This window comes from Acomys minous (assembly GCF_964271855.1).
Source record: "Acomys minous genome assembly, chromosome: 18".
In the NCBI taxonomy this organism is placed as follows: domain Eukaryota; kingdom Metazoa; phylum Chordata; class Mammalia; order Rodentia; family Muridae; genus Acomys; species Acomys minous.
In genome coordinates, this window is record NC_140501.1 from 61790099 (window position 1) to 61798167 (window position 8069).

General features: G+C 47.1%; 1 long non-coding RNA gene across 1 annotated transcript; it reads left to right on the forward strand.

Annotated features, from left to right (window-relative positions):
- The first annotated feature begins 3175 nt into the window (after window positions 1-3175).
- LOC311589084 lies at window positions 3176-5342 on the forward strand. Its single transcript, XR_014776414.1, has 3 exons — window positions 3176-3297; window positions 3838-3887; window positions 4547-5342. It is a non-coding gene; the product is annotated as an uncharacterized lncRNA (long non-coding RNA).
- The last annotated feature ends 2727 nt before the right edge of the window (window positions 5343-8069 follow it).

The following is an 8069-nucleotide window of genomic DNA, read 5'->3' on the forward strand; positions in this document are numbered from 1 at the left end:
AGAACCTGCAGTGAGGTAGAACGCCTCTCTCTACTGCCATCTGCAGTCCATTGTGTGTAATTGCAGAGTACCGGCTCCTTGCAATTCCCTTGAGAACAGCCGAAATTCCTCAACCTGAACACTCCCTCCTAACTAGAAACCTCGATAATCCCACGGTTTGGGGGCTTGCATTTTTTAATTCATAGGTATATATGCCTGATGTTATTTTGTTAAGGAGACCAGAAAAAGGAACTTGAAGTCCTTACACAGTATTTCCTCACAAATGCGACAAAGACTGTCCTAGCCACGTTGTGTGGCCATACTTAGCTTTATGGTGGCTCGTCCTCCGGCTTTGATTTTAAAGCCTCCTGGTGGATCATAACTGCAACGAAGCCGGCTTACTTCTTTCTCAAGACTCTCCCGTGCAGGGACATTCCTTACTCTGACGTCATTAGCTAGCATCAAGGTAGGCCATCTCTGAAAAGTCAGCATTCCTTAGTTTTTTGTCCTTTGGGGCAAGCACACTGGGCTCAGGGCTCACACACGCTGCGCTACGGCTCTGCCCCTGAGCTATACCCAGCCTCCTTTATATTCTTAAGGACACAGGTCACCATTCAAAGATTCCAGGCCTTTCACAAATGTGACATTTGCTTTTCTAAACCTCAAAAAAATGAATTTAGGAAAAGTCTGAATTATAATAACTCAAGAAAACATCTTCCCACCCTACCAAACGTTTTCCAAAAAAAAAAAAAAAAAAAAAGCAATCTCACCTGAACAGGTTTTGTAAAGCCCATTTAGAGCGGCACTACTCACACTGGCCAAGATGCCATCAACAAAATGTGCTCTAGACACAGAACAGAGAACACTTCTACTGTAAAAAGGAAGGAGAATCTGGCTCAGGTGACCCAGACAAGCCTTGAAAACATCATGCTAGGTTTAAATAGGTCAGACACGAAGGGACAAATACCCTGTAGTTCCAGGGAAACCAAGACAATATAAAGGCAGAAAGGTTGTCAAAAATTTGAGGGAAAGAGGACCATTTGGCTCAGCTTCAGGGGATAAAACAGTTCTAGAAATGGCTGGTAGAGTTGGTCGCACAGCAGTAACGTAAATGGCACACTAAAAAACAATTAAGATGGCTGGGTGACGGTGGCACACGCCTTTAATCCCAGCAGCGCTCAAGAGACAGAGACAGGCAGATCTCTGAGGTTGAGGCCAGCCTGGTCTACAGAGTGAGTTCCAGGACAGCTATGGCTACACAGGAAAACCCTGTCTCAAAGAGAAAGAGGGAAAAAAAAAAACAGTTAAGATGACAGTGTGTTTAAATATTCTTACCATAATGTTTTAATGAGGAGAAAAATGATCTCTTTTTTCCACACAAGAGACGGTAAATGGTCCGCAAAGGAAGACACAACTCTGAATGCGGACATTGTAACACTGTTGACATCTCCGGCTTACTTTATTAGCACTGTGCTACACCAAAATAGCCTCCAAAGCTTATATAAATTAACCATGAGCATTAAGTGAGTAAGACAAGCCAGCACACGTCGCTGAAGCTTACCCGGGCCTCGTGAAAAACAGCTGTGTTCTAGTCTGGTCAAGTACCTTAAGGGCGAAATACCACAAATGACCTTTGCTCATCTCAAGCTACGGGAGAGCATTCTTGAAAGCCTTCACCAAGTAAAACGTTGTGAGTAACTATTATTCTCAAATCGTATTGTAAAAATGGGGTCTTGCCCCCCCCCCGGCAGCTTTTCATAGCTCCCCAATTCTCTAGGTTCCTGGTTTGTTAAGCCCATGACAACTTATTTCTCAAGGCTGATGTGGATTCATATTTATGTCTGGGTCAGGGATCCCGTGTAGGGATTTTCATCCAGAAATAGAAGTTTTAATAATCGCCACATCTTTTATATTCACACATATGCGAGGGACTGTAAAGACTCTTGCCACCAAACATAACCAGCTGCCAGAGTTGAATCCCTTGGTCCCCAGCTCCTGAAAGTTTTCCTCTGACCTCCACACATGGGCTGCAACACACAAGTAAATAAATGCAATAAAAGAAAAAAAAATTAAAGTCTGACTATGTCTGAGCTTTCAAAACCACACTCCAATACTCCTGGAAGTGGCTGCGTTTTTTCCTTCCTCTCCCTCCCCATCACCCCCCACCCCCCAACTCCCTTCTACCCCCCCATACCCTCCCCCCCACACCCTCACCCTCCCCACCTTCACTTTCCTATCTTTTCTATTCTTTTCCTCTTCTTGCTTTTCTGGGAACAAACTGTCTACCACTGAGATATCCCCAGATGTTTTTTTACTTTGAGACAAAGTCTCACCAGTTGCTTAGGCAGGCCTTGAACTCACTCTGTAGTGTAGGCAGGCCTTGAACTCACTCTGTAGTGTAGGCAGGCCTTGAACTCACTCTGTAGTGTAGGCAGGCCTTGAACTCACATCAGTCCTCTTGCCTTAGCAGCCAGGCTGCTGGCCTGTGCCTTCAGGTCCCACCATCACCCTAAGATTTTAAGGAAGCAGGAAATGGAGACCTTTTATTGCTAACATTCATTTGCTTGCTTGCTTTTCCTCTTGGCTCAGTCTGCATTCTGGGGCAAGGAGAGGGGAGAACAGGGAGGGGTCTGGGTCCAATGAGGACAGAGGTTCTTAACCTGTGGGTCACGACCCCTTTGGCTGTCACATATCAGATATTTACATTATGATTCATAACAGCAGCAAAATTGCAGTTATGAAGTAACAACGAAAACAATTTTATGATTGGGGGGGTCACCATAACATGAGGAACTGTATTAAAGGGTCCCAGCACTAAGAAGGTTGAGAACCACTGAGTCAGGGTGGGAGGAGCCAGGGCATATCTATGCTTATAGGACTATATTATGGGAGAATTAGGGTGAATTTTTCTCAAACAGGAAGACATGACAAATGTCCAGGATTAACTCTCTGAGTTATGTCTGCCCAAAATGTTTTAAAAAAAAATGGCATTATTCCATTTATTTACAGAACCAAATAGAAAATCCCAGAAGGTTTGTGAGAAAGTGTGAATCTAAGGATGACTTAACAGAAAAACAAACAAAAACATGAAATCAGCTAGGCTCTGAAATGGTTAGGAAGCCCTTTGAACTCAGGCCTGGAAACTTGTGGAACAAAGGAGGGTCACGTACAGTAAAGAAATTGCGTCATGCGTCAGAGCTGGGGGTTTGGGGCTGGCCCTGAGCACTCATAGTGCAGACGCCTGAACAGAAGTTTGCGGGACACGGTGGAGCATTTCTGTCACCCCAGCACTCCCCGCGTAAAAGCAGGAGGTTAAAGGTAATTCTTAATTGAATAGTGAGTCTGAAGCCAGCCTGGGCTACCTAGCAGAGGGCAGAGGGATCACCGAGGCATGCCTGAGCGTTGGGAAACAGAGATGAAGTAACGAAGTTATCTGTGTTGACAGGCGAGACTGAGTTAAAGCATGTTGAAAATGAGTCATGTGCAGAGTCGGGAAAGAAGACAGGCATTAGAGAAAGGCTTGGCAGAAACTCATGACATAGGATCAGGGCTAAGAGCTCGGGGCATGGCTCAGTGGCCGTGGCCTTGCTCAGCATGCAAGACGCCCTGCGTTCCACCCCGCAGCACTGCAAAACACAAAAACAGCAGGGCTAGAGACGTGCCTGTCTGTGGGCAGCCGCCCTCGGGGCTCCTGTCTGGGGGGGTCACGCTTTGCACATCTCTGGATACAAACCTCTGAGGGAGAAACAGGAGAAGAGCATGCAGGGGGGTGGCAAGGTGTGGCGTTAGAACGAGGGTGCCAGGGGCCAGGAAAGGGGAAGGCAAGAAGGAAAACTGAACTCTGAACTCTCTCTACAGTCAGGGAAGGCGTTGGGATCCCACAGAGTAACATCGTGAAGGCACCGCAGGTTTGTCACTGTTGGGAAACCGCAAGGGACAATGGGAGGGAGTTGGGGGCTATCCCTAGAAGGAAACCTTAGGGAGCGTTGTGGGGCCAGCTACGAAGGGACGCTTTTAGAACAGCTAGCCTGGCCACAAGTTCTGCGCTTGTATATACCCCCTAACTGTCAATCATTAGTGAGGCGGCTCACAGGCAAAGTCCAATGAAAGGCAGGTGCTGAGGGCAATCTGGCCAGGAATGGTGTTTGGTGAGCTTGTGGCCGGAGCTCAGACAGCAGGAATGAAGTCAAAGGTGAGGCCGAGAGGGCCACACTGCCCAGCAAGGATCGGAGGACACTGGCTAAGCAGATGGTCATCTCTAGTCAGCAGGACTGCAAAGCAAAACCACACAATGAGTTACAGCTCGTAGCTCTTAGAGCGGCTTACGGAAGAGAGGATAGCAAATCCTGGCATGTGGCCACAGAGGGACCCAGGCATAACTTTGGTAGGAGACGTAAATTGTACAGTCGTGGCGAAAACTGCATGGAAATTCCTCAAAAAATTTTTTTAAATTAAAAATAGCTACATTAAGACTCCAACCCTGAGCACAGTCCTAAAGGGTGTAGAGCTGACAGGGCAGACACATTGGCAGTTCCGTGTTCATTATATCTCTCATCTATCCACACAGGCCAAGACATGGAACCAGCACACGAGTCCACCCACAGATAAACAGATGAGGGAAAATATACTACAAACATGGAGGGGCCCAGTGAGATGACTCAGAGGGAAAGGGCAGCCTGCCGCCAAGCCTGACGACCTGGGTTCAATCCCTGGAACCCACATGGCATAAAGAGAAAGGCGCCCACACGTTGTCTTAGGCCCCCCACCTGTGTGCCAGGGCATGTGCAGACACAAACATTTTTAAAAAGTATGTTCAGTTTGTGTGTTTTTATATATCAGCAAAAAAATTAAACTTCTAGGGGAACTGGAGAGATGGCTCAGTGGTTAAGGACACTGGCTGCTCTTCCAGAGGTCCTGAGTTCAATTCCCAGCCAACACAGGGTGACTCACGACCATTTGTAATTACCATCTGTGATGGAATCTGATTCCCTCTTCTGGTGTGCATGAAAACAAAGCAACATAGCACTCAAGAAAGAAAGAAAGAAAGAAAGAAAGAAAGAAAGAAAGAAAGAAAGAAAGAAAGAAAAGAAGAGCAATATCTTAAAAAACAAACTTCTAGGAATGTAGGACACAATCTATGACCCCAACATTGGGAGGTGGAGATAGGAGGGCTAGAGCTGTTTTTGTTTTTTTCAAGACAGTGTTTTTCTGTGTAGCCTTGGCTGTCCAGGACTCACTTTGTAGACCAGGCTGGTCCACCTGCATCTGTCTCCCAGGTGTGGCCACCACGCCCAAGTGAGGGCTAGAGCTTTAAGGTTGTCCTTAGCCACAGGGAATTTGCAGGAAGTCTGGGATACCTGAGACCCTGCCTCAAAAACATAAATAAATGTATCAATCTATTTTAATATATATATTAATATATATATATATTAGTAATTCTGTCCATTGGAAACACACAGATAAACCTGAAGGACTCTGTGTTAAGTGAAACAAGCCGGACACAGAAAGACAGATAGTGAATGGCCTCACGTACATGCGAACTGTTCTAAGAGGTCAATTCGATGCAGGTAGAAAATAAGGTAGTAGTTACCAGATGCTGGGGACAGTGAGGATGAGGGAAAGATGGAAAGGCAAGTCAAGGACGTAGAGCTACACACAGTAGAAAATGAGTCTTGGTGGCTACTGTACAGCAGGGTGACTGTAGTCACCTTTACTGGAATTGGAGGACAGCTCAGTGACAGAGCACTGCCTGAGCATGCTGTAGGCCCTGGACTCTGGCAAAGAGAGAAAAAGAGGAAAAAAAGGAGGGAGGAAGGGAGGAAGGAAGGAGGGAAGGAAGGAAAGAGGAAGGAAGGAGGGAGTGAGGAAGGAGGGAGGGAAGGAAGAAGGGAGGGAAGAAAGGAGAGAGGAAGACAGAGAGTGAGAACCTTTGAAAGTAGCTATAGAAATAAATTCTGAGCTTTCTCACCATCAAAATGTGATAACTGAGCCAACAGAAGTTCGAATGATTTTGTTTGTTATTTATTATTCAAGACAGGGTTTCTCTTTGTAGCCCTGGCTGTCCTGGAACTCGCTCTGTAGACCTAGGCTGGCCTAGCTGGCCTAGAACTCCATATTCACCTGCCTCTGCCTCCCGAGTACTGGGATTAAAGGCGTGTACTGTATTTACATGTAAAGTAACAACACGTGATTGACAAGCATGTACAGTTATTCTGTCAACGAAAAACAAAATAAGACTTTAAAATATGAGAGGTTTGGAGCAGAAGCCAGTAGGTGTGAACAGACGTCTAGCGGGGACCAGAGTCCTGACCTCTCTGCGCATGTCCGTTCTCTCCGCCCGGCCTGGCCCCACCTGCAGCCAGGCTGCTCTTTCAAGGACTGAGACCAACCAGACTGTTGGGTTCTTCCCTTCCCAGGCAGCTGCTGTTCTATGTACACAGCCCGGCCCAGGCAGCAGCAGCAAATGGCCCAGCCTGGCCCAAGGCAGCTGGCTCTGTTAGCCTGTCCTGTCCTCCACACCTCCAAGGCAGCTCCTGTTTCTGGTTGTGCCGAGGTGCGGAGCATCAAGCCTCCACGGGGCGGGGGGAGGGGGGGAGGGGGATTGGGACCAGCTGCCCCTCGCAGCCTGTCCAGGCAGCCAGAAGCTATGAGCAGAAACCCTGTTAGAGCCTTCCCCGGAGAACGAGAAGCAGCTCAGCAACACCTCCTCAGCCCAGTCAGCTCCCTGATGAAACCAAGAATGGGAGGCAGATGTAACGGCGCTATACACCTGCTATATTAGCAGCTGGAGGCTGGGAGGTTGCAAGTTCAAAGCCAGCCTGGGGAGCTGGAGAGATGGCTTGGTGGTTACGATCTGTCTGGGTTCAGTTCCCAGCACCCACATGGTGACTCGCAACTATCTCTAACTCCAGTCCCAAGGAATCTGACCCTCCCCCCCAAAACACACACACCCTTTCTGGCTTCCTTGAGCACCAGCCACACATGTGGCGCATATGTATGCATGCACATGAGATATGAACACACAAGGAATAAAATTTAATAAAAATTTTGAGTCATGCCGCGGTACACAATGAGACCTTGTCTAGAACTTAAAAAAAAAAACCACAAAAAAACTGAAAAATAACAATAATGGTAGCATTGGCCCCAGCAACAGCTGAAAACACCAGCGCTGACACAAGCGGAGATCTACCCAGAGCATCGGAGCAGAACAGAACATTGGGGTAATTGTTTTAGGCCAAGGTCACTTATTCAGTCGCCACCAAGGTCAGGTGACTGAAAGGCATCAGCAGCTAGAGGGAAGGGTGGTATGGCCCCGCCTTCAGCTTTCATGAATGAGATTCTAGTCGTGACTGGCATTTCTCCCCCACCATTCAAGGAGTAAATAAGGTAAGGCTTCCTTACAGCATGCAGGTGGCCTATCCCTGTTGCCTGGGTGACCCTTTTTTCTGGTCCCTCCTCCTCCTCCTCCTTTAAATGCCTCCTCTTTTGGGGACAGGAAGCTTCTCTGTGCACCAGGTCTCAGGTGTGCTGAGGCTATTCAGGGTTCCCTGAGCTCACTTAACGGGGTGCAAATTCTTCACAGCAGAATGAGGCCACCCAAACAGTAGCTGCATTGCTTGCTTGCTTGCTTGCTTGCTTTCACAACCATCTGGATCCTTAAGATAAAACACCCCAGAGCCCCATTCTGTCTTAAAAACAGAAACAAAAACTGCAAAAACTGCAAAAACTGCAAAAACTGCAAAAAAAAAAAAAAAAAAAAAAACAAAGCAAAACAAAGCAAAACAAAAAAACCATGAGCCTCTCTTCCCAGAAAGAGAGCCTCCTTTCCAGGGTCGACATGGTGTGGGTTTGGGTTCTGAGCTACCCCTCACCACCACCCTTTTTTTTTCAGCTGACATTGTGATCTATTCTCAAGGTATATTTAAGTCCCGGCTCAGATGAAAGGATACAGAAATATTCCAGTAAGCTGTCTTTAACTTGGGCAGATGACCCTGATGTGAAAGGTAGCCATTTGAGAAAGCCTGGCGTGATCCTTATCACACAGCAATTTGAAGAATTTATCACGGGCATCAGCAAGCAAGTCCAAATAT